The following is a 26,975-nucleotide window of genomic DNA, read 5'->3' as shown; positions in this document are numbered from 1 at the left end:
CCCTATCCGTTTTTAAGAGTGCGCTTAAGACCTTCTTTTTTGATAAAGCTTATAGTTAGGGCTGATTAGATTCAGCCCCTAGTTTTGCTGATATAGGCTTAGACTGTCGGGGGATATCTTACTTCTTCCTTCTGTCTGTCTATACCTGTGTACTCATGTTCCGATTAACCCAGCTTCCCCAAATTTATTTTTGGTGTCTATCTTCGCCGGGATCCTGAGTCCTGGATCCTGCATCCTGAGTCCTGATCTGAGTCCTGGATTTCGAGTCGTGGCTGAACCTGTCTCTGTGGTCCTGCCTGACTCTCATCATACGACTTCCCTGATGGCTCCCACAAGATTGCTGACATCCTCGTGGATTCATCTTTTTATTAAAGACACATGCATTTCCAAACATTTGGTCTACCTATGCTGTAAATGTATTATCTCTTTGATTTACACACGGCATCTATTGCACGTCTCTCCGTCCTGGGAGAGGGATCCCTCCTGTGTTGCTCTCCCTGAGGTTTCTCCCATGTTCCCCTTTAAACTTTGGGGTTTCTCTGGAAGTGTTTCCTTGTACGATGTGAGGGTCTAAGGACAGAGGGTCTAAGGACAGAGGGTGTCGTATTGTCATACTGATATTCTGTATAAACTGTGAAGTCCACTGAGACAAATGTAACATTTGTGATATTGGGCTATATAAATAAACATTGATTGATTGATTGAAATAGCAGATTAGTATTTGCCTCCTCACGATGTGATGGTACACACACACACACACACACACACACACACACACACACACACACACACACACACACACACACACACACACACACACACACACACACACACACACACACACACACACACACACACACACACACACACACACACACACACACACACACACACACAAAATCTCAGAATGCTGTGTGGCAGATAAAAGGTGATGGTTATCAGACACTGTAGGAAATTAAAGGGATGGTCCAGCAATAATATGTAGATGGATGATAGACACACCCACCCACCCACCCACCCACCCACCCACACACACACACACACACACACACACACACACACACACACACACACACACACACACACACACACACACACACACACACACACACACACACACACACACACACACACACACACACACACACACACACACACACACACACACACACACACACACACACACACACACACACACACACACACACACACACACACACACACACACACACACACACACACCTCTAGATGCGGGTACAGCATGTTACTGTAGTGTGTGTGTATATGCTTTCAATAATCTAGCTTACCATGTGTGATGAGGAGTGATTGAGGTTGTGGGAATGATTGTCGGTGTGTGTTTGTGTGTGTGATTGTCGGTGTGTGTTTGTGTGTGTGATTGTCGGTGTGTGTTTGTGTGTGTGATTGTAGGTGTGTTTTTGTTTGTGCACAGTTTGACACACACCAAGTCGATAAGATCAGGCAGCTGCACAAAAAAACCCTCCTAATTTTAGCTCATATTTTGTAAGGATTTCAAAGCAAACATAAGAGCGCTAGCAAAAGCTATACATATTCTACTGTATAGAAAACCCTTTTTAAGTGTATTGTGAATGCTGTGTGCTTAAGTACGTAATTTTAATCCTGAACCCCCTCCTGGGTGGAGATTTAGAGAAGCAGCAGCTCTAACAGTGTGAAATGATTGTATCTCTGCTGCTGGTGAGTCAGCTGATGACATAACCATCGGTGGGCGGTTATAACTATCATTTTTTGCAGCATTCACTTTTTACAGGGGTTTTTTGCACGGTAATGCATCGGGGTTAACATTATTTGACTAAATCAATTTCACATTGCTGGAGGTCACATGGGATAACAGCCAAACAACATGTAATGGACTTCATTTCTATAGAATAACTCATTGAGATATTGGATCTACAGTCTGTCTCCAAACAAATATCACCGTGCATTTTTTTGAGAGATTATTTTACTGCTGTGTGTGTGTGTGTGTGTGTGTGTGTGTGTGTGTGTGTGTGTGTGTGTGTGTGTGTGTGTGTGTGTGTGTGTGTGTGTGTGTGTGTGTGTGTGTGTGTGTGTGTGTGTGTGTGTGTGTGTGTGTATGTGTGTGTAGCCCAAAACAAACAGAGAATACCGTGTGCTCCATCATGTGCACCACTTCTCCTCGTTAAGCCTCACATTATACACACTCTGTGGCAGCAGCAAAACACACGGGCGCTGACAGAAAGAAAGATCCAAGTTTTAGGTTTACATAAAAACATTGGCAGAAAAAAGGTCAGTGATTAATATTCGAGAGGCTTAGGAAAGCATTATTTTGTGTTTCCAGTTTAACCGACAGTAAAGGGAAACATGTTGTTTTTAAAACTACAAGTAAGTTGTCACTGGATCTCCGTGCTCTATTTTGTTTTATTTCTATCAAGCATGCACATCACTGTGGAAGATATTTAAAAAATACATACACTTTCTAAATCTTTCTATGTCAGACTAGTGAAAAATGTTCAATATTTTTTGGCTGCAAAAGGGTTGAGAGACATGAGTAAAGAAAAATACAGACGTTTTTTTATGTGAAATGTATCTTTTTACCTCCTCGGCCTCGACAAAAGTCTGGAGTTAAGAAAAATCATTGAACTGAACTACATATAACTCACAGGTATGCATCTATCGACCACATGTCACAAGTAGAAGATTACACAGTTTGTCCCTTCTGGGTTTCCATACCTCTTCTAATTGCCTGTGAACGTGTTTAAGGTGATGTTTGAACGCTAACCCTTCACTGACAGCAGAGAAGGCAGAAATGACAGAAGTACGCAAACAGTACCTGGGAAACACATTTCAAATGTCAAATATAAGGATGGAACGGCAACGTACTCACACAGGCACAAAGACAAACTCAAACGCCTACTTGACACGGCTTTTCTTTACCATAGCAGACTCCATATGTTTCTTTAAAACAACTCCAAGAAGCTGAAAGCCTTACAAATGAAAGATGAGCGACACATTTAGACAGACAGAGACAAAGCTAAGAGAACAGAAAGCGAGTCCGGGCCACGATGTTGTTATTACAGATTGATATACTCTTCAGGTCCCTTTTATTCAAGCAGCTCACCTCTCAAAATCAGATGCTCGGAGCTCTTTTGATGACTGCTTTGAGCTAAATGTGTGTTATTACAGGTATTACGTGAAATTGCCTATGTTAGGTGAAGGGGATTACGCCGCTTTTGGGTCAATACTTCCTCTGAGCTGTTTGGCTGCTGGAGCTGAGCAGCGATTAGGCTTTTGTCTGTCAATCCGACTTCATAGAGGCCGTTATCACACACACACACACACACACACACACACACACACACACACACACACACACACACACACACACACACACACACACACACACACACACACACACACACACACACACACACACACACACACACACACACACACACACACACACACACCTAACCACCACCTACCGTCACACACACTCTGCGATTATGGACGTAGGTATATGGGGCCCATTCAGCATGAGAGGTGTCAGATGTGCTGAGCTGAAATGATTACTGGATAGGAGAGAATGTCAAAAAGACTGGAGGTATTCATCTCTGTAAGGGGACTACTGGAGGGGGGCTGGATTTACAAATGCAGGTTTTATTAGAATTAGGGATGCACATCTAATTGAAATTTGAATGTAAATGGCAATATGGGATATAGCATTGTACAAAACACCGGCGGTAAAATATGTGTAAATATCTCTTTTCTAAATTAAGGATGTCCCAGCATACAAATCATATTCAATATCATAAGGACTTAATAAAATATCTTTCTTTAGGGAAGATCCTCTTAAAGAAATGCCAACATGATCATTATAAATATATCCTTTAATTATTATTAAACGTCCAATTCAATTAATCATATCGCAATATCAGTCAAAATAATCAGAATTAGTCACATTTTCCAAACTGTGCAGCCCTTATTGCATAAGTAGATATTTAGAGTGACAGGAAATATAGAAAGTCGTTTTGTGCATTATTGTAGAAATGGAGATTTTTGAAGTGTATTGAATTTAGCTTGTTCCCTCTTACAGGATAATTTGGAGATAACAGCACTTAAGGCCCTGCACTCCTCAGAGGTGATACAGCTTTTTAATTGGTGAGCCATCAGGTCATTAATTTAGAGATGTTAGTGTAATTATTGTAAAAGAACTAGACCTTGTTCAAGATTCAGAGTTTCCATGTTGCAATTAGCATTTTACATTTCGTCTGTGGGCTCGTTTTGCTGCTTTTTGGCACGACACACATTGAAGTTAAGTATAGGTGCTGCAGATGTTATTAGCAGAACCTCTTTATAACTATATTAATATGATACAATAACTATTTAGCATATTATATGTTCAACAGGGACACTCTGAATGGCCAGAGGAAAATGTTATGTTTACAGATTCTTTTCATTTTCTATATGTAAAGTCTTAATCTCTTATTAAACCTCTTTAAACCGCCCTGACTTCATGTTATTCCCTTATTCTACGTCTGATTTGAAGAAAGTACTCTTATCTGGCTAAAGGAACAAATTCATAATTAATGAGCAGTATCACTGACATAATATGGAGGCTATTAGCTTTTTTCTACCAGTTGTTCACAACGACTCCTCACAAAGGCATCGGGATTAATGTGATAATGAAGTACTGCTCTTTTAAAAAACCAACCAACCAAAGCTTTTTTGTATTTTTCACTTTGGATTGTTTTATTAATGCACTTTTTGGACGTATCTGTGGTATTAATACGCCGCAGAGTGATGTTATTAGGGTCTGCTCACAGTAAGGGGCTGAGCTGTGGAGATTTCCACTTTACTTTTGTGTGGGTTAATGAAAAAAAAAACCCTGAGCCTAATGGGATTTGGTGATAAGAAATTACCAGCGCCGGTCCTTCTCCTTTGTCTCTCGCTGCCAGTTCAACGGCTCAGCCAATCACAGCGCTCAGGGCCTCGGTTACCGTAGAGACGGGAGAACACAGGCCACAGCGTCGCCATGGTAAACACGGGAGCTGTTTGTCAAAGTTCTTTTGACGCACACACACACACACACACGAGTGTAGTCTGTGTGCTTCGCCTCAAAAAACAATTACATTTCAATCTGAATAGTTTTATTCAGACACTAATGCAAGAACATAAAGAGGAGAGAACTGTACGCCATGACAGGAGGGAAATTCCCACAATGCACCAGGGCACAGAGGGGAAACTGATGCACTGTGCAGAATAAAAAATAGTACATATGTCATTAATTTGAGGAAATTCAGGATTGAGCTTACACCAAACTCAGTTATATCAACATTTTCTAGTAAAGACTAAATAAAAATTTGCAAATTAGCTTCATCACTAGCAATACTGATCACTTAGAAATATAACATCTAATGATTTGTAGAACATCTTCATGATGTGCTAAATATATAATAATGCAGAGGTGTTGGTAGAATTATAGTTAACATTTATAGAAGATAATGAACCCTATTTAAATATCTCAGGACAGAACTGAGAGGCAGATACCTATAAAAGAGACTGATATGTAGTATATTTATTTGTCCCTGGGTAAAGTCGCCCTGCGTGTGTCTTCACGCCGGCACCGGGTTTCCTCGCTGGGAGAGATTAGGCTCTGATTTCTGTGACGGTTGCAGCCTGTGTTTTTCTTTTTAACTCGGAGGCCACAGAGCTGAGCGGAACAACACAATGACAACAATAGCAGCGAATACCAGGAGCAGAGGGCCGAGCGAGCAAGTGGAAGAGATAGGGAGAGAGAAAGTGATCCGGAGAGAGAGAGAGGGAGAGAAATGCTTCCTGGCGTCAGCTCTATGGCGGAGTGGAAAACAAGCAAATTACAGACTACTGCCACAAACACAGTGGCCTTGTCATCTCAAGCTGCCAGGAAGGATTTCCTAAATTACCCAGAGTGCACAGGGAGGGCTGCCCTATAGCTTATCTGCCACTCAGAGACAGCGCTCGCTCCGTGAAGGTTAGACATGGAGCCGACTTCAGCTCTTCTTTAAAAAAGCTAATATCATCCAGTCTGATGGTAGTACTCAGGGAAATGGAAGTGGTATCAAAGCTGATTAAACAAGATGCTGGGAAGTACTCAAGTAACTTTGCTCCAGGAGAGTTTGGAGCAGTGCTGGAGAAAGTATTTTAAACTTATGTTAAGTAGTATTGTAAAAAGTCCAGCATTCAAAATCTTTCTTAGAATATCAGAATACCTTTATTCGTCGCACAGAGGGGAAATGTACGTGTTACAGCAGAAGCATGCATACAAAAAGTATTACAGTTAAAAAAAAAAGGTATCATAATAAAGAATTGAATAAAATTAGCAGCCAGGTATATATTGCACAGTTATTACGGCATTTATATATATATATTGCACATGTAGCACATAGTTGGTTTGTATTTTAAAGCACAAAAGTACAATTAAATGCATAGTAATCCCAAATACTTGGGTCGTTTCTACGATGAAAACGGGCAGGCTTGAATATACTTTATGCGAGTTTGAGCTCCAAAAAGTTGTTGACTTTCTGAACCTCATATCATGTTAAAAAACAAAACATAATGGCTACCCTATTGGAGAATAATGACACTAATTTCCTGTGTCATTACGCCTTTTGCCTGTTGCTTAAACAGTAAACAACTGAGGACAGTGAAGTGGACAAAAGCTTGAATTTGTGTCACTGAACAATAACTATTAAAATCTGAATATTGTTAACGCTGCAGCATCAGAGAGGGAAGGCTGGTAATTTCTCATTGTAGGAAAAATGACGAGACATGAATGGGTCTTGTAAATGTAACACACACACACACACACACACACACACACACACACACACACACACACACACACACACACACACACACACACACACACACACACACACACACACACACACACACACACACACACACACACACACACACACACACACACACACACACACACACACACACACACACACACACACTACAGTAATGACATTTAAATGGCTCATTTGAAGATAAAAAGCCTGCTGACATCAAATGGATCCTTGTTATCATAATAGCAAACAACTAAGAAGAATTGAAGCGGCATAAAAAGACATGCCTCATATTTGTCTGCGTGAATACAATAACCAAGCAAACAAATATTGTTAACAAACAGCGATCTAAACTGTCTATTCACGAAGCACATTATACGAGTGTTTGCCAATTTACGCTTCACCAATAGCTGGAGGAAATTAGCGTGCATTACATACGGCTCTGCAGACATTTTCAATTAATTTTCTTAAACAAGCGTGACAAAACACGGTGATGGCATTAATAAGGATGCATTTTGTCAGCAAACAAAATACAGATTATAAAAGGAGATTTATGGAGCTTCATATTTTCTTTAGTTTGACATTCAAATGGAGGAAAACAGCATGAATGGCTGCTTTGCTACTCTTTAATTAACACTTATGAGGCCTCTTTTCAACCCATTTCAAATCAATGGAGTCCTTATGAGGAAGAGCACATTAAATCTCACGCAGCTACACAAAAAGTCAAAGCCATTGTGATCCAGAAAACCCAGTAAATAAATGATTAAACAAATATAAATTATACCTTTTGTCCTATTATACTTTTATATTTTGTCCTACATGCCCTAACCTTTAACCTCTTTGGTTGAGTATTGGATTCAAACAGATAAAAAGGCAATATCTGGATAAATTGACTAAATATTTGAGTATTTATTGCTGACAGTTTGGAGCAGTCATTGACAAAGTTACGTGGAAAATAACAAAATTTAAAAGCAACCTGAGGATAGATAGGATGATAAAAGAAAAACACACAAGTATTACGCAACATTTGGTGCATTCATCATTATTTCAAGACCATTAAAACGCTTTCATTAAATGTTTTAAATTTTGTCGCTCACAAAATAAACTTTTCTGAACCTTCCCAGTTTTCCTTTCATCTTCCTCACCCCTCATCCCGTCTCCTCCTCATATTCCACCTTCCTTTTCGGAGGGTCTACCTGTAATAGACGAGTCATTTCCCCCTCTTACAAGACAGTACATTAGTCTCAGCCTGCTTTACACAAGTTAGCGGTCCAACCCAGCCATTTACAGACGATCATTACAGCATGTGGCGTCCCAATGCACCTGGGAATCCTGAGATGAAGTGATGGCTTGAAGGCATTATCCCCTACGAGTGTGCGTGTGTGTGCGTGTGTGTGTGTGTGTGTGTGTGTGTGTGTGTGTGTGTGTGTGTGTGTGTGTGTGTGTGTGAGAGAGATCAAGGCAATATCTCACAATAGATCCTTTTAAAAAGCCCAGCTCAAGATATATGATACTATTAAGATTTTTTTTGAGTACCAATTACATCACCACTACCTTAAGTGGCATTCCAGCCATTCACTTTTGATGCATTATGAAGATGGCTTCATATATTATAATACCGGGATCTTCTTTAAGATGTTCGGCATCTGGCGGCGAGACCTCAAAGTGCTGCAGGCAATTTGACAAAATGATCAGTCCCGCTGCATTTGGCTGCTGCCCCCTTTTTCTGGGAGTGATATCATCTGAAACGAGTGCATCCCTCCCCTTCCCACCTGACACTATCTTAACACCATTTACAGCTAACAGTGTGATATCCAGCTCTCTGATATGATATGGGACCAAATCTGACACATGGTGCAGGATGTAAAGAGCTGGTTGGAGTTGAAGACCCTCTAACGTACATTTGACCATTTCATTTGAGGATTGCCTGGTGCACAACAGACAGCATGGTGTCTGTTTCAACCGTTTCTATAAAACATTAAGGAACATTTCTATTAAACTTTACAAGAGTTGCATGTTTTGGTAGATTCCCACAATCAGGACATCTGGACAGAGTTGCTGTAAGACAGATTTACATGCATTCATGTGCCAGAATCTCCAAGGGTAAATAATGACTTCTCTGAGGGCTTCCATGTCTTAAAGAGAAGGGATGGACCCAGCACACACACACACACACACACACACACACACACACACACACACACACACACACACACACACACACACACACACACACACACCCCCCCCCCCGTCTCTCACAGTGAATGGTCTCCCATGGCAGTATCAGTAGGACATTGTCAGGCCAAACAAAAGGCCTTATCTTCTTTTCCCCTTTCAGTCTGGGTGATTGGCCGGGAGAAATGAGCAGAAAAGGCCATGTCCTCACCGAGGCACAGCAAATGTCAGCCACCTTCCTATCTCCATACACCCAGTGTGTGTGAGAGTGAGTGAGTGTGTGAGTGTGTGCGTGTGTGTGTGTGCATGATGGGAGATCTACAACTTTTATCTGTCTGACAAGGCTGCAGAGGCCAGGGAAATCTTCCACTCACTGTGTCAGAATCATGAAATATCACACACACATATGTACACTAGTTTTATACGTAGGGAAATGCACTAAAATACCGTGGGAGTACAAGGATAGCAAACACATGTGTAGTGACGTATTGGACACTTCATGACAAAACAAGAAAATCGTTTTTCACAATTTGGCAAGAAATTGTCAGAAATGACAAGTTTCTAGTCTCTGGTGTTCTGCCATTTAATGCCAACAATATATAAATATGGGGTGTAACAGAAAGAAATCCTTAACCGAAATAGAAAAGGACACACACTCTGTTCCTTGCTTCAGTCCCACTGAACAAAAAGAAAGAAATAAGACTTGGTCCAATGTACTATATGCATTGATTTAACTCCTATTCCAATCATATCTTGTTCTGAAGTGCCAGAGGAAGCTTTGACAGCTTAGTGAAATCTCCAAACAAGCACTGATAAAACATTTGACTTTAATACTTAATCATTTCTGAGCTTTTAAAGTTTCTGGGCTCTCGTAGCTCATCAGAAATCCCCCGTTGAGGTTAACACATTAAAACTAGCTAAATTAAAATCGGAACTTTCTTTTCTCTTGTTTGGTTGAAGTCCGTGTCCCCGTCCGCTGTCCATCATGTGACCCCTCATCCAGTACCACTCTCTCTTCATGAGCTTTCCATCTCTAATTGAAGGATCATTTTAGCCACAGGATATGGCTGGAGACACTAATCAAGACCTCGTTAAGGGTTGTTAAGGGACAATCACCCATAATTCCTCTAATCCACTAGATATTTAATTAATTAACCAGCAATTACAGAGCAGAAACTGTACAGCTGGCATGTTCAAAAGCAGACAGACAATTTCAGATTGGCTCTGCTGTGCCATTAATTAGTATTTAAAGTAATTTTCAATTATCAGTCTGTCTGAGTGATGAATCCTGCTGTGGCCAGTAGGGAGCTACTCTGAGTTTCAACCTTAAAAGAAGAGCTACCTTGGGAAGTTAAAAATATAATCATAGTCAAAGGTTTATTCCAATTCACAGATGACTTTTTATCTAAAACTGTGCCGTTATGACACACTTCAACTGACAAAGTTGCCAATAAAAACTAACCTTAACGGAAATAATGTGCCGTTGTACGGAAACTACTTTTGATATACAGACATAGATTAGTCAATGGTGATTTAAAGCCAGATCACAGAAATAGACGTGAGAGGAGAGGTGCTTTAATGGCAACAAAGACTGAACAAATGCAATATAAATGCAGTCCATCTACCATTATGTTTGTTATATTTTAATGAGCTCTTTTAAATCTAATTTTAACTAATTCTGCTCAATATTTTCTCAAGTGACAATGGCACAGTTGAAGAAATCTAAGCAACTTGCATTAAACATTTGCAGAGCAGAAGCGTACGCAGGGTTTTCTACATCCATCTCTTCATTTCAAACATTTACTGTGTATTTTCTGCAGAACTGAGACGCAACATTTGAACATGAAAGTGTCTCTGAGGGTCTTAGTGTGAGTCTAATATAAAAAACAAATGTGTCTCGGTTATTTTAGGCTTGTGGATTCATCCGAGTGAAATATGTCATCTTTTGGATGGATTGCTATAAAATTAGTACTTGCCAGTGTTAACTCTTGTGGTCCCTTTAGATTGAATATATTACCTTGCTCTGTACACAAAAACAATCACACATTTAAAATATGTGTCATTTGTAATTTAAGTTTCTACATTCCTTTGGTTTTAAAGATGGCGAATCACCAATGATTTCAGTCTTCAATGATATACAAAAGTGACTCTAATGAAATAGGAATATAACTGGCTAAAAGGAGTGACACCTTGGTTGTATTTTGAGCCTGGCGTAGACGCAGAGGGGGGGTCAGTACACCTGGGTCGACTCTGAAAGGCTGTCGGTGAACAATGAGAGGACGGCAGCATGGAGAGAGCGAGAGGCAGACACGTCGTTTGAGTGTGTTACTAATGTGTCCTGCAGCAGGTGGGAAATCTATCACTTCTGTTTTCTAGACGCCTCTCAGCACAAACAATTAGAGCCAGAGAGGGGAGGAGAAAACACACGGGGGAAGACGGGGACGGATAAAGAAAAGGCTACAGAATCAATTAGTCTTGTTAGGAGTAAGTTCAGCTCACACTCACACACACACACACACACACACACACACACACACACACACACACACACACACACACACACACACACACACACACACACACACACACACACACACACACACACACACACACACACACACACACACACACACACACACACACACACACACACACACACACACACACACACACACACACCTGCCCTCCACCCTGTTTCTCCCATGCAGAGGGCCACCCACACACCATCACAAAAGAGCGAGGAGGTTTATCTCCCCCCTTTTTCTCTCTCCCTCTCTGTCTGCTGGGCTTCATCAGCCCCCCTGCAGAGCTCATTCATCCACACACCGTAACACACACACACTCACAGTGGGCTTCTTTTAAATAATAAAAAAACGCTAATTAGTGCTCAGACCGCCTGCCCAATTATTACCAGCCGTGCTCTAATTAGGACTTATTTAAAGTGCTCGTCAATTAGTCTTTAACATCAGTGTCTGCCTGAGGGAGCTGGACCAGTTAACTGAGCCAGAGGTTCCTGTCGGGGTCTTTTTAATAAAATGTATACTGTATTTACTGCAGAATCTACAGAGCATCATGTACGGAGGCTCAGTCACTGGTACATGTTCATCTACAAAGCCATGTAAACTACCATCTGACATCTGCTCTCTGATCACACGGAGAATTGAAAGTAGCTATTTCCTGAGATCTCATGCTGTGGTTTTGTTAAATGTGCCAAGTGCCAGGACTGACTTAGGGACGAAAGCTTTTATGTGCGCAGCTCGACTAACTTGGAACAGTCTGCAAAAAGAATGGAAACTGAGCAATTTGGTTCCAGTGCATGTTTTTAAAAGCTCGGACAGATGCTATGCAATCTGATACTGTTGGTACCTGTACATGTCGTTAGGTATGGTCATTGTAATCCCTGTATCTATGTTGGATGATGTCCTTTTTGGTTTTCTGTTGTTTTGATGTCTTCATGTGGAACCGACTTGCAGCATCTGGTTAAATAAAGGTTTGAAATTAAATATGGAGCGGACACACACTGCACGTTCACCTCCACTGCTGAGGTCTAATTTTCACCTTTTGTTTTAAATTATCTCATTTGCCAAACACATCTCAAGAACTTTTAAGGGTACTTTTTGAAATTGAAGGTTCATTCTCGAACTTGGAAACAAAAGTCTCATGTCAAAGTCTTTTTTAGTAGCAGGTCTGATGCTTTTGATTATATCAAAGATCTATAACGGAGGTTATTAAAGATCAAAACTTCAGTGGAGGCTCAGTGAATGGAAGTGAAAAATGTACTTAGGTTAAAAAGGACGTTTCCCCTTTTCTAATGTAGTCCAAAGTTATATCAAACAGCAATATTAGGTTATTTGGTCTCTTTTGTTGGGTGTCAAATAACATAATCATGACCCCTTAGGCATCCAGGAGTTAAAGGTGGGGTAGGTAATTTTGGAGAAACCAGCTCGAGTGCGCTAGAATTTGAAAATACACAGCTGGAGAAAATCTGCTACTTCCTTACAGAGCCTCTCCCCCAACACACGAACGCGCACATGACCAATGAGGGCACGAGATAAGTTTGTGCACAGATGGAAGGCTGACAGGCAGGTAGGCCATCCAGTTACTTACCCGGGCCGGCTCAGATGATTGGTCGTGCTTTTTACAGCACCACGGCTTCCACAGATGACATTTCTTTATTGATTTATTGTCAAAGCACTTCAGATATTCATTGCTATCGGGATGTTAAGAGCAGTCCATGGAATATAACTAAAAGTGTATCTCGAGCCGGTTTCTCAAACTTACCTACCCCACCTTTAAGTGAAACTAAGCTAGTTAACTAAGGGGAGGTTAAGGGTGAGCTCACTTACAATAAACCACTATATCAATTACATCTGTGTTTAAAAACCTTGACAGACAGATGTTGGTTGACGTGAGTTGCTTATTTATAGTTCAAATTGGATATATTTTAGCTCTCGGACCAAAAAGGCAACTGGAAGTCACACAGTGTTTGCCTCTGCTGCATCTTTTCGTGATTTAAAAGGCCCCTATCGTATGGAAGCGCTAACTAAATAACAACATTGATTCATATTTTTAAAGTCAGTTGAATATAATCCACTACTCAATCTTCAACATGCCATCAAGGCTCTTGTCCTTATATTCTAAAAAACAATGACACACTGAAAGCCAGGACACATGTTTGATTTGAGTGGAGGTAGGAAATCACTCAGAGGCTGACATGTGGTCGCTCTTGATGAAGCCTTTCACTCCCATAACTTGTCATTATTGATGTGTCTGTTGTCTGTCGATGAATTAGCAGAATGATTTATTCCTCTTTGTCTTTTGTGTTTGACACATTCCCCGAGAGGCTGGCGGGGAATCCTTCACTGACAGTTTCCAGCTGTCTCACAGACAAATCAAATACTTATGGGTAATTATTTATGCATTTACAGAGATTAATTAAACTGTATTATTAACAGCTCTCTCATCTCTCACAAACTAAGTCATATCACCGCCGGTGTTTAGTTACTTCTGCTTGTAAAGGCAAACCAGCAGATGTTTAAAAAAGGAAGGAAATAAGGAAACCAATAGAGCTATTGAATAACGATGTGATAAATAATCGTTTCTGAATAAATCAGTGGGATTAGATGCTGATGCAACATCAACATATAGAGTAATGGCAGGACGTGTAAATTATCATATTTGGTTAATTTAAGTGTGAAAATCAATCAATTTACACAAATAAGTTCAATTTCTATGACTGAATAAAGACTATTAAAATAATAAACACGTATCATTTACAAGGGAAGTGTGTTTTTATTAAGATTTGACTAGAAAATGTATTTTAATGGTACAATCTTTTCCATTACAAGTTTATTTTAAGCTTTAAAATGTATGTTTGCACACTAGGCAGATGTAACACAAGGGAAAGAGTCAAAATAGCAACACATTTTCCAAAAAGCTAACTAAGAATATTGTTCTGAATAATCATCCATTTATGCAAATCATCTCCGTTTAGTGAAATCAGAGCCTGCATATTTCTGTGGAGTCATTACAGGAGAGAGCTTCTTGTTTACCTTCATGATCGAGACTGCTGCTTTTTAAATGATTCTGCAAATAAACACACACGGTAAGGTTTCTATAATCCGTGACGAGGGGTCGTGGGGAGTGCACCAGATAGTTGTAAACTCCCCCCCTCCCTTCCTTCACGGAGAGTAATGTGTCTGTCAGTGTGTTGCCGGTGGCTCCCTGTGGGCGGCTGTCTGTTTGAGGCTGTTTTAATTAATTTCCAATCAGAGCAAATTCATTAAGCACTCACAGCTCTGTTTGAAGACACACACACACACGTTAACAAGCATGTGTGTGTGCAGCAGCAGCGAGCATTTACATGAACCTGTGAATGTGATATACATTAATACTGCATCACTTTTTAAAGATGTGTTAAGTGGCCTGGTTGCATTCTGACAAAAGCAAAACAAATCACCTTATAATTAGACTGGAGACATTATATTTAGCTATATCCAGCTAAAAGGACCAGAACAAGAAAGAGAAGTCAAATATATTGACAATGAAATACAGCCTGTCATATTATGTGAATGGCATTCAATTTAATAAAGAGAGGGGATGTTACCATTTATGTATAAGAAGCTCTCGTTCAGGTCTTTAACTCCTATTAATGTTCAATATCTGAATAAATGATACGAGAAGAAAGTGTTTTTTTTCCATAGTGGCCTCTTAAATTTGTATACATGATGCATATATCTATTTTTATTTGGTCTGAATTAATTCAAAAAATATCCTTAATTATTTCTAAAAAGGTTGTCTAAACCCTGAAGTGAGTTGGCATTTTACCACTTCCGGTTCCTTCGACAAAAAGCAATGTAATCTCTCGATAGGGTTTTGGAAAATAGCTCAAATATGGTCTGTGGTTGAAACACATTGAAGAGACGGATCACGTTTTGTTCTACGACATTATATCCATCGGCAGTGACCCCACTGGGGATTTCTGAAGAGTTGACGCGTCTGAAAAACGATGGTTGTTACCAAGTGGCTGAATAGGACTACAGAAGTCGTGGAGGCCGTTGTACGTCATTACGCCGAACACGTGAACACTCCTCTAAGTTTTTTTTCCCCCGATTGAAAGCAAGTCCTGCGCTCTTGCAAACTGTTCAAACAAACACTTCAACTCGTACCATTTAGAATCCGTATGTTTGAATATGGATCTTAAGTTGGCGTGACGATGAAGCGCGACCCTGCTGTAGTTTGTTTATAGCATAACCTTTTTTTTGCTTCTGGCGATTAGGATTTACAATTAGAAAATTATAAAAGTAGGGTGGACATGTGGAGATTATCCGACTGAACAAAACGTGATCCGTCTCTTAAATGTGTGTCCCATCAACAAAAACACGTGGGTTTGCTATCCTGGCTCCAAAATGGTGGAATGAGCTCCCCATTGACATCAGGACAGCAGAAAGCTTACACATCTTCCAGCGCAGACTGAAAACTCATCTCTTTCGACTCCACTTCGAGCGATAGAGTTACTAAGAAAGCACTTATATACTAATAAAGGACTGGCTTATTACATCACATTACATGTCACTTGTTAGACGTTTTTATCCAAAGCGATGTTAGAAATTAAAATCAATGTTTAGATGGCATAAAGTAGCTTAAACATACCGTCAGTTTAAATGCTGTTTTATACTGAAAAATCTGAAGTTCTTGCGCACAATGTCTGATGTAAAGCTTTTATTCTGAAAATCCTTCATCTCCGGTTAGCATTTAGCATGTGGCTAATATTCCTTACCCTATAGAGGTGAATATCGAAGTGAAATGACATCGAGTGAGGCACACCGAAACCTACTGATTTGAACACTACAACTATAGGCGTTGAGATATTATTAATGCTGAATATTAAATGAAGGTACAGTTTATTTGAATACGTTTTTGTTTACAGACGTGAGTAGCATGTGACAACATCCGGAATTACCGGAAACCAAACTGCCGTGATGTATTTCCTGTATTTTTTAGAGTATTGATTACAGCGTTTAAAAAGTATTAAATGAAAAGTCCTGAAAGAGAGAAGGAGGAGAAGAGGCATGTGGAAGTAAGCAATGAATGTAAAATGTCGAAATCCTCTGTTGAACGCAATATCGGACACAGAAGAACGAGGGGGGAAGTCCCCTACGTCACTACAGCTCCCAGAGAGGAGGAGCGAACAGCCAGCAAGCGGGAAGGACGAATGCTTGTGGGCTCTTTTCTTCCACTGCGAGAGGAAGCTGCAGCCTTTCTCTCCTCACCCGAACAATATTCTGCTTTTAACATTACCACGCTTCTTTTAATTAAAGTACCCATTTGAACCTTCTCACTTTTAAAGCTTCTCTCCTGGACGCGAGAATAACGAACACAGTTAACATCGACTTACATACTCAATACTGTGGGCAATCCCCATGTCTCAGGGACACAACGACATGCTGACTGCAGTGGGGTTTGAACATGTGACCCCCTGATTCAAAGTTCAGCGCACTAAGTTCAGCGCACTATTCCACTGGCCACAGCCTCCTTATCTGAAGCCAGTTGAGTAGCACTTGAAATGTTTTAGCTCTATGAAACCTGATGCACTTATATGATTCTGTTTTTTTATAGTTTGTATCTTGTTGGTCGAATGCACTTATTGTAAATCGCTTCGGATAAAAGCGTCAGCTAAATGCAATGTAATGAAATGTGTGTCAACCATAGAACTTATTTTGAGCTATTTTCCAAAATCCTATGGAGAAATTGCATTGCGTTTTCGTCGAGGGAACCGGAGGGAACCCATGCGCAGGTTACTTCCGGGTTTTAGGACGCGTCACTGCACCACTCTATTGCCAGCCTCTTTAAACTATTTAAATAAAGGCGTTATAATTAGAGATGTCCTGATCCCCGATCACGTGATTTTCAAAAGATCGGAATCGGGAGAAAAAAATCAGGGATCGGGATTTTTTTTAATTTTTTTAAATACTTTTTTTTATTCAATGTTAGAAAACAAAAATGACCATGTTCAAGTCTGAAAGTCATCCTGAGGCCTTAGTTTTGGTTTCAAATGACACAACATCGTGTATCATGCTTCTTTGGGGCTTGCTTTCATAGACCTGGTTGCTTATTTCTTTCAAATCTGGCAGCAGAGTGGGCGCAGTGTCTAATTGTAGCAGTAAGCTAACAAGTACTGATAAGCTTTATTTAGTTTTGATCCAATGCTGCACAACTGAACTGGTCCAATGCTGCTGTGAAAAAAATAAGCTATATCCATGTTGGATAGAATATCCAATTTAAATAAAAAAATAACCTTAAGGGACAACTTGAATGCTTTTTTCTTTTTTTTCTCTTAATCCATTGCATAAAGATCGGATCGGGAAAAATCGGTATCGGCTAATTGTCAAAATCAAATGATCGGAATCGGATCGGGAGCAAAAAAAGGTGATCGGGACATCCCTAGTTATAATGTCTTTCCTTGCTTATCAATGTCAGGATTAATCTGATGTTGAGCATCAACATACATAAAGAAACAATAATACACAATAATAAGTAAAGCTGTAGAAATATCCTGACTCTCTATCAAACATTAAGACAGACACCCCGATACTGCTATGAGATGCTTTGGTCCAAAAATTGGTTTCACCCTTCAGAACTGAAATCTGAACGTCTGATGGGAATCATTGTGCAAACCTGCAGGAATGTGCACACACACACACACACACACACACACACACACACACACACACACACACACACACACACACACACACACACACACACACACACACACACACACACACACACACACACACACACACACACACACACACACACACACACACACACACACACACACACACACACACTGAGTGTAGGTGGGAGGGAGGCTGGTTGGGTTTAAAAAGGAGGATTTATCACGTCTTAATCTCTCAGCAAACCAAGCAGATCAATCTACACTTGACACACACACGCACACACACACATATATTTAGCTCAGGGACTCTGTTTTTAGCCTTGTCCTTGTCAGTAAACGTAGGGGATGGAGAGAAGACAATGTTGTCAAGCGAAGGAGACGAATAAAGAGAGTGAACGAAGAAGAATGATTGAGGAAGCGAGAGAAAAAGAGGAGGAGGAGAGTCTTCTTAGAAAGGCTAAAAGGATTAGTCCTCTCATCTCTCCTGGATCACAATGTTTCCTGGGCTATGTTTGATCAGTGTGTGTGTGTGTGTGTGTGTGTGTGTGTGTGTGTGTGTGTGTGTGTGTGTGTGTGTGTGTGTGTGTGTGTGTGTGTGTGTGTGTGTGTGTGTGTGTGTGTGTGTGATGTTTGCTCTGATATTGACGCTGCCTCATCCTGATCCTATTACACGGCAATAAACATCAGCTACCAACATGGGGATTACTGAGTGTGTGTGGAGATGTGTGCAGCACTCATGGTTTTTGGCCGGACCTTTTATCCCCCTTTACAGAGCGACAGTCCACACACACACACACACACACACACACACACACACACACACACACACACACACACACACACACACACACACACACACACACACACACACACACACACACACACACACACACACACACACACACACACACACACACACACACACACACACACACACACACACACACACACACACACTGGATTGAAGAAGCATGGTATAATGTACCACAAAATGAAATATGTAAGGATGAAGCTCACTCTGACAAACTAAAAGACAAATAGATATCATGAGTAAGAGGTTATTTGTATATGTTATATTCATTAATGTAAATCAGCATAAAGCACAAGTGTTACACAGGGATGTCACTATGTTACTGAAGTAAACAAAGTACTAACAAGCCAGAGATCAACCATTGCAATCAACAAAAGTGGATGTAATTAAAAATGACGATTACAGTGAGGATGAGAACAATAAGCTCTTCCAACAGGACGACATTTGATTGTCACAAAACACCTCATTGTCCGGTGATTAATAATGGAGAATCTTGACTTCCTGTTGCTCTCACATTTACTCTCAACAACAAACTAAATACAAACAAAAACACAAAAGCCACTTAATGGAAGAGAAATGAAGCTCCAACTTGATATTTATTTACCACAACAAATGTGTTAGGGTTGAGAGGGAAACAATATTTAGACCATAACACAATCTCACATCCTCAAAAACATTCAGACAGGACTGCATTTTTTTAGGAAAAAGCCAATATTGGCTCCAGCTTTTTTGAAGCAGTTGGTATAATGCTTTTCTACTTCTATCAAAAGGCTCCTTAAATCAATCCATCGTTCACTACCATGCCTCCTTCCTTCCTTCCTTTCTTTCTCTCCTCCTTTCTATTCCTTCACACCATCCTTCCCTCCCTCTTTCTCTTTCCCTGTCCACCCCCCATCCCTGCTATCGCCTTTCTTTCTTACAGAAAATCTAAAAGGCTGACATGCAAATGGGGCTTATTAAATCCTATTAGGCCGTCTGTCACAAGCCAGAAAAGAGAGAGGGAAAAAAGGGGGGAGATGGGGCGGGCGAGACATTATGATTTGAGGAAAGGAAAAACAGAGCGGGATAAACTGAGAGAAAGGATGTTTGGAGGAAAGAAGGTGGTGCAAAAGATATTCTTTTTACTTCAATATAACGGAGGAAGTGCTAATTGTGACAGAAATGAGTCGCAAAGCAGGTGTGAGGTCAACATGTTATTCTTGCAAGTATTGAATAAAAACAAACCCTTAAAAGTTGCATGAGTGCCAACAGCAAGCACTCTAAAAAGAGCTTGACCTATTGCATGATTTATTTATGAATGGATGATGGAAAAGAAGCTATAGTGACTTTAGTGAGACAATATGTGGTTACTTTGAACTATTGATTACTTTAGATCACATCATTAAATGTCTGATTATTAACATAACACTTTGTATTGGTGTACCTCTATTTCAGGCATTAGAAGGTAGTAACAAGTAACCATTTATGTTAAATTACTCTTAATTAGATACATTTAGAGGCAATTAACACGAGTAGACCTGTGACAGGTTAATGATGGAGGAGGAAGATACTGGAACCACCGCTTGGCCTATTTTTCACAAACATTCATATTAAATCGTAACTCTTTTCTTGTTGGTGCTGCTGGGCCAAAGTCTAAACACTTGATGTGATCTGAGTTTTTGCTCTGGGCAACATATTACAGGCCATTACTCCTCTGCTCCTTGCTCTCCCTCTCATCCCTCACTTCTTCTCCTTTGATTTTCATTTTCAATGATGAGACAGAGGGGAAGAAGGCTGCCTTTCTCCTGCCTGTCAATTATCCCCCTGTCCGTCTCTCCGTCCGGCTTAATTGGCGTTTGGGAGACGCTAGCGTCGTCCCAGCGGGCTCGGCCAGAACAATGGAGGCCCGTATAGCTGACCGGCCCTCGGCTCAGCCCAAATTGAATTGGAAATCTTCCATCTTCTCTTTAGCATAACAAAAGGGGTGCAGCGTTTTTAGACAAAGGGCCCGTTTTAATGGAGAAAATCAATCTCGGGGAGGAAGCGGCGGCATTGTCTCCCATCAGCTGTACAGGTGTGTCTCGCCCACGCAGCCTTAATCAGAGGTGGCAGGGGAGAGATCTGGAAGCTACATCTCTGTCACTGAGGGGAAGGATGGCCGTCGGATAGAGGGAGAGGACCATGTGTTCTGTGTTGCAGACCCTCTGGTTCTGGAACAGACACAGACAAAGGTTACAGGTTGACGTCACCTGTGGACGGGACGGAAACTCAGTGCAACAAACTCTTCTTAAAGATGTCAGGAAGGCCAGAGTTGTAACAATGACACTTGACATAAAATACATGACACCTGAATTGTCCTTAAAGACCTGTGACTTGATAAGAATCACTTGCTTTCCTGGCACTAACGGCCCGTCCACACAGCGGCGTGCGTTGAAAGCGTCACCATCCACTTTGAATGGGGCGACGTCACTTTTCGCCGAACTGCATTGTGGGAAGCGAAGCCGAGCTTTGCTGGCGTGGCTCGCTGCAAAAGTTGAGCAATGTTCAACTTTTGAAGCCTCGGCAGAAGCGTCAGCCAATCGAATCATATGCCAGTACAAGCTCTAGCCAATCAAACCGCTGCGTGTTGGTCGAGTTTCAGACACGCCCGCCGGCAAGCTTCAACGCACGCCGCTGTGTGGACGGGCCATAAAAAGACTGAAGATTTGAGAATGGACACTTCTTCAAGTAGTCTTAGATGACTGTAGACTGGACATAGTCGTCCCAAAGACATGATTTAAAATGACTTGGTGTTGCTCTTAAAGATTTGGGACTTGAACTGAACAGAGTTAAGACTGGCACTGAAAGACTTGAGACGATACTTTGCATAGAACGAAATGGATGGAATTGAAACCAAAACGAAGACTTGGACAGACAGACTTGAGACTCCCGACTTCACTTGGGAGTTGCATCCTTATAAACAGCTCAAGTTGTACATATTCTGATGACAACAGAGTATTTTGGGCATTTCTGTCACAGTAAAATACAAAAACACTGCTTGCTAAAATCATTAGTGTCAGATTCCACATGTTCGGGCTTCCCTGCTCCTTTATCAGAATATGATAGCTGAGAGAATCATGGCGTCTCTCTGTGATACGCTGCTACACTGTGATGTTCAAAGAGTCTATTGAAAAGAGGGATATAAAAATCCTCAGAGCTCAGCTTATTTCCCCGTCTTCTCTTGGAGGAGCCAAAAAAACGAACCTGACGCCAAGAGAGAAGATTTGGAGCGACGTGGATTTGGTGGCTGAGATTGTTGTCTGACTACAATGTTGAGAAGGTACAAGTGAAGCGCCTGGAGCAGAGGATACCGAGGATTACAGTCGCTGAGAGCTTACAGTCCTCTCTTTCACACCGCCGGATTATCACTTCAAATCAATCAGTCAATCAAAAAGCTTTCGTCAGAGATCAAAAACTGCTAAGAAAAGTTAGAAATAAAACAGATGTATCGGTAATTAAAGGATATTTAATGTCGACAAACAGCCATTGGCCTCAATCTATATCTTCAAGTGTTTCCCTTACAATATTTTAAACGCTCGGGACGCAGTGTCCATTTGAATAGCATTTCTACGACTAAAATGTTGAACTTTTTTCCCAAAAACCTTGATTAAATTCAGCCAAGGAACAAATATGTCAACGACAGTCACACAAAGATGTGAAAAGTGCCAAAAAAGCTAAACTCCTCAATACATTTCCTGTTCAAAGTACAGCAGGCCTTCAGATTCACAAGGTTTCCACATTCAAACTCATGTATGAACATTTAATTATGGGTTATTGAAATTATAAAACGTTTAACATGGTTTTTCTTTGCATTACCTTTTGCAATGAGGTCATACCTTTTGCAGGAAAGATTTTCTAGGCGCGCCCTTGAACGATTTCATTGCCCAAACATTATTTTTGCATGAGGCCATAATGTGCCGCCGCTTACTGACATCTTGCTCTGCGTCTGTTTCCTGTCTGTGTCGCTGCTGTTAAGGAGTAGTCTTCAGGTCTGGGTGTTTTGATAAGGTGAGTGTTTGTGTTTATCTGCGCGCTCCCAGCTCCACGCATTACCATGAGAATGGTTTAAGCCCTGTGCTAATCCTCTGTGTCTCTGTTGTAATAAATGTCTTCATTCACACACACTCTGCAGCCGAGAGAGGACAGGAATACACGGAAAACATATCGCCTTCCCGAGGATGATGCAGTCCAACATGTCACCTTCTACTGACCTGAAACTCAAGTCACCACCTTGGAAAATGTAAACTTTTCTACAAGAATACTCATATTTTTGATTGAATTAACAGTGATTGCAAAGCCTTTACAAGTTTGCTTGGTAATTTTCTATATTTTTGGGGGGTTAAATATCTTTCTTTATGCAATAAAACTTGTGCAAAACACCCTTAGAAAAAGCAGGCAATAAGGCAAAATAAATCGTATCAGCCCGAACCACATCAAAAGGAGACATACTACATTTGTTAAATAAATATTGTTACTGTCAATAATAGATGAAAACTTACTAGCTGGTCCATGCAACACATTATCATTATCAGTATCTAACACACTCTTTCCAAAAAAAGGTGTGTGTGGAGGTTAGTTTAGAGGAACTATTTCAAATCTGATGAAGCCTGATGGATGCATGGTCTCTGTAAAGAGAAATAAATAGTGTTTCAATGACAGTCACAAACATATGAGACACTAAGCAGCACATGTAAAAGCTTTTCTAGCTATGATGATTTTACAAAGTGTTAGAGAGGTCATTGGGTCTTGTATCTATACGTTAAAATGTATCCATGCACATTGCTGTAGATTACAGGAGAGTGAAGGCATTTATTCTAATGAAATGTCACAGATGTAATTGGGATTTATAGGTATAAAAAATGAGGTGTTCAAGGATCAGTAGTGCAGCAAACACTGTTTCTCTCTCTGCTCTGTTAGCTTTTCAATGAGCCATTCACACCCCCCCCCCCCCCATGTCTCCCTCCCTTGGGACTCACCCCTGTCACCCAGAGTTTTCCCAACACAAAGCAGTCTATTAAAAAGCCTTTAGCGAGGCCATTCACTCAGGGTCCGCTTTCGCAGAGATGAGGAATGGGTTTAGGGTAAAGGTTGGGGTGTGTGTGTGTGTGTGTGTGTGTGTGTGAGTGTGAGTGTGAGTGTGAGTGTGAGTGTGAGTGTGTGTGTGTGTGTGTGTGTGTGTGTGTGTGTGTGTGTGTGTGTGTGTGTGTGTGGGGTGGGGGTTGTGAGGTTTAGCATGTAAGGTCTAGGCCTCTGGGCCCTTTGCGACATCATACCCTGAGGATTTAGCAAGGCCAAATGTCCTATAATCCTATGTCCTATAATGTACTAATGATGCTACCACTATAAACTGTATCTATTTCATTCACGTCAGAAACAGCATATCTCAGTTGTTACTAAAAGACGAGGCATAGATCCTACATTAAGAACAAAAATCAACATGACCCACACCGTTTGATTGACAGCGATGAGACTAAGTAGACAAATTGAGGATCTAAAGCAGGGGTGTCAAACTCAAGGCCCGGGGGCCAAATCCGGCCCGCGACTTCATTTCATGTGGCCCCTCAAGATCAAAGAATATAATATGTTTATTATACGGTTACATTCCGCTTTACATAAGCACATTGCCCATAAACTACATGTCCCACAATGCATCTCAAATATGATTTTTTTTCCCGGAATTTGGCTTTTTTCTTTTTCACTTTTTTTTTTTTTTTCAGAATTTGGCTTTTCTTTTTAAATCATTTTGTGACATGCGCACTGAAGAGACTTGCAATTGTTTGCCCAAGACTTCTGCTTTCAGACATAGTTAATTATGAAGTGATTAACCTATCCGATAATAATCCAATGCAGAGGAAATAATGTTATATAATAAATGATCTTATATATATTAAATATTTATATATTTATTCTTAGTCTTATATATAAAACTGGCCCTTTGAGTGCAACCATGATGCTAATGTGGCCCGAGTTGAAATTGAGTTTGACACCCCTGATCTAAAGGATTTCCTCTTTTAATGTTAGCACAGTGATGAAGGTGTTTGTCCACGTGTGTGTTTAAATAGTGAAGAGTAGCTGCCAGGATCACTGTCGAGTCACCCTCTCACACACACTTACAAAGAGCAATCAATGTAATGAAAAAGAGAAAGTAAGAAGAGGAACAAGAAGATGAACCAAACACTATATGAAAAAAACTATCATATATTTATGAAAACAATTATCTTGGTTATACCAACACAGCACCTTTTACTCTTGCACACACAAACAGAGACTCAGAGATCTAAGGTCATGTCATCCTCTGAAGATCCGCAGTTCCTCACACAGAGAGCATTTCTGCCGTGATACTTCGCTAATAGATAAGGCCGGGGCAGAGGAGCGAGAGCGAGGAAATAGAAGATGTCTGAAACCCACAGTTAGCCTTTGCACTTCCCTGTTTGAAGAAGATGAAGGGGTGTGTGTGGAGGAAGGTGAGATGGCCAACCTCTTCAACACCTTTGATGCTCAAACGGCAGCAGGAGATCAGAGACAGCAGATGGGGAAAGGGGATGGAGGATGGAGGAACAACATATTGCAACCAGACGGGAGAGAAAAGAAACGTAGATGGAAGGACAAGCGTGAGTTATACAGTGCGATGGAGATCCATGGCAGCAATAACATCGATGTCAAAGATATCTCTAGTTCCTGTGATAAGTGCACTGCCATAGGGGGATGTCACAGCAGTGCATTGAGTCTGCTGTGCTATACGCTCAAAGAAACACATGAAAGCTACATAATAGCAAGGATCACTATGCTACACACACACACACACACACACACACACACACACACACACACACACACACACACACACACACACACACACACACACACACACACACACACACACACACACACACACACACACACACACACACACACACACACACACACACACACACACACACACACACACACAGTTTACCACAAGCACACACACTCATGGTTTGCAGTGCGATGAGAGATGGATGGGCAAATATTGAGTTGTGACAGAGTAAACAATGCTCTGGTAACCAGATGGCTGTACTGACACAAACACACACACACACACGCACACACAGCCACACACAGCCACAGCCACACACACACACACACACACACACACACACACACACACACACACACACACACACACACACACACACACACACACACACACACACACACACACACACACACACACACACACACACACACACACACACACACACACACACACACACACACACACACACACACACACACGCACGCACGCACACGACGGTGTCTATCAAATCTTAATAGCTGCTGGCTCAACGAGAGACAGAACGAGAGGCTTGTTTTAAAGATGAGATATCCTCATCATATTTATCATCGTCTCTTTCCAAATCTAAATCTCTACCTCCATCTTCTCAACAACCGTCCTATTCCTTTCCTACATTCCTTACTATCTTTATCTATATCGCTTTTTCTTCGCTTCCTCGAGATAAAGACTGCTTCAGAACTATGGACAGCTCCTTCACTATTTACAGCTTCAGCACCTCGGACAGAGAAACATCTGGCTATATTTAAGCAACAAAGCAAAACATATGCACTATAAATGCTTTTGAAATTATGAACTGTAGATGGATTTGTCAGAGAAGACCCAGACTCACTTCAAACCATCATATCTCTGAGCTACTCAGTGCGTGATAGATGCAAGCTTTATTCGGCTGAGGATGCACTTATATCCACAGATGACACATAAAAGTAGCTACAATTATTCAGGATTGTTCGTTGAAATTGAGTGTGAAGGCCTCTCATATTGCATATACAGTACACCTTGATATAAACCTGACGTTTCTAAACACAGCCTAATGATTTAAAGTGAGTTGTTCAATGTGCAAGAGCTAATCCAACACATGTTATTTTATTTATTTAAATTATTCTAAATGTAAATATGTGAATT

The 26,975-nt window shown here is 40.8% G+C and overlaps 1 long non-coding RNA gene across 2 annotated transcripts in view; it reads right to left on the bottom strand.

Annotated features, from left to right (window-relative positions):
• The window catches only part of LOC307034215, a 68,959-nt gene that overhangs the window by 21,350 nt on the left and 20,634 nt on the right, over positions 1 to 26,975 (bottom strand). The gene's annotated exons all lie outside the window — the stretch shown is intronic.

Source organism: Notothenia rossii, assembly GCF_949606895.1.
Source record: "Notothenia rossii genome assembly, chromosome: 3".
Classification (NCBI taxonomy): domain Eukaryota; kingdom Metazoa; phylum Chordata; class Actinopteri; order Perciformes; family Nototheniidae; genus Notothenia; species Notothenia rossii.
Note: the sequence above shows the minus strand (reverse complement) of the source record. Positions and strands in the feature narration are given on the sequence as shown.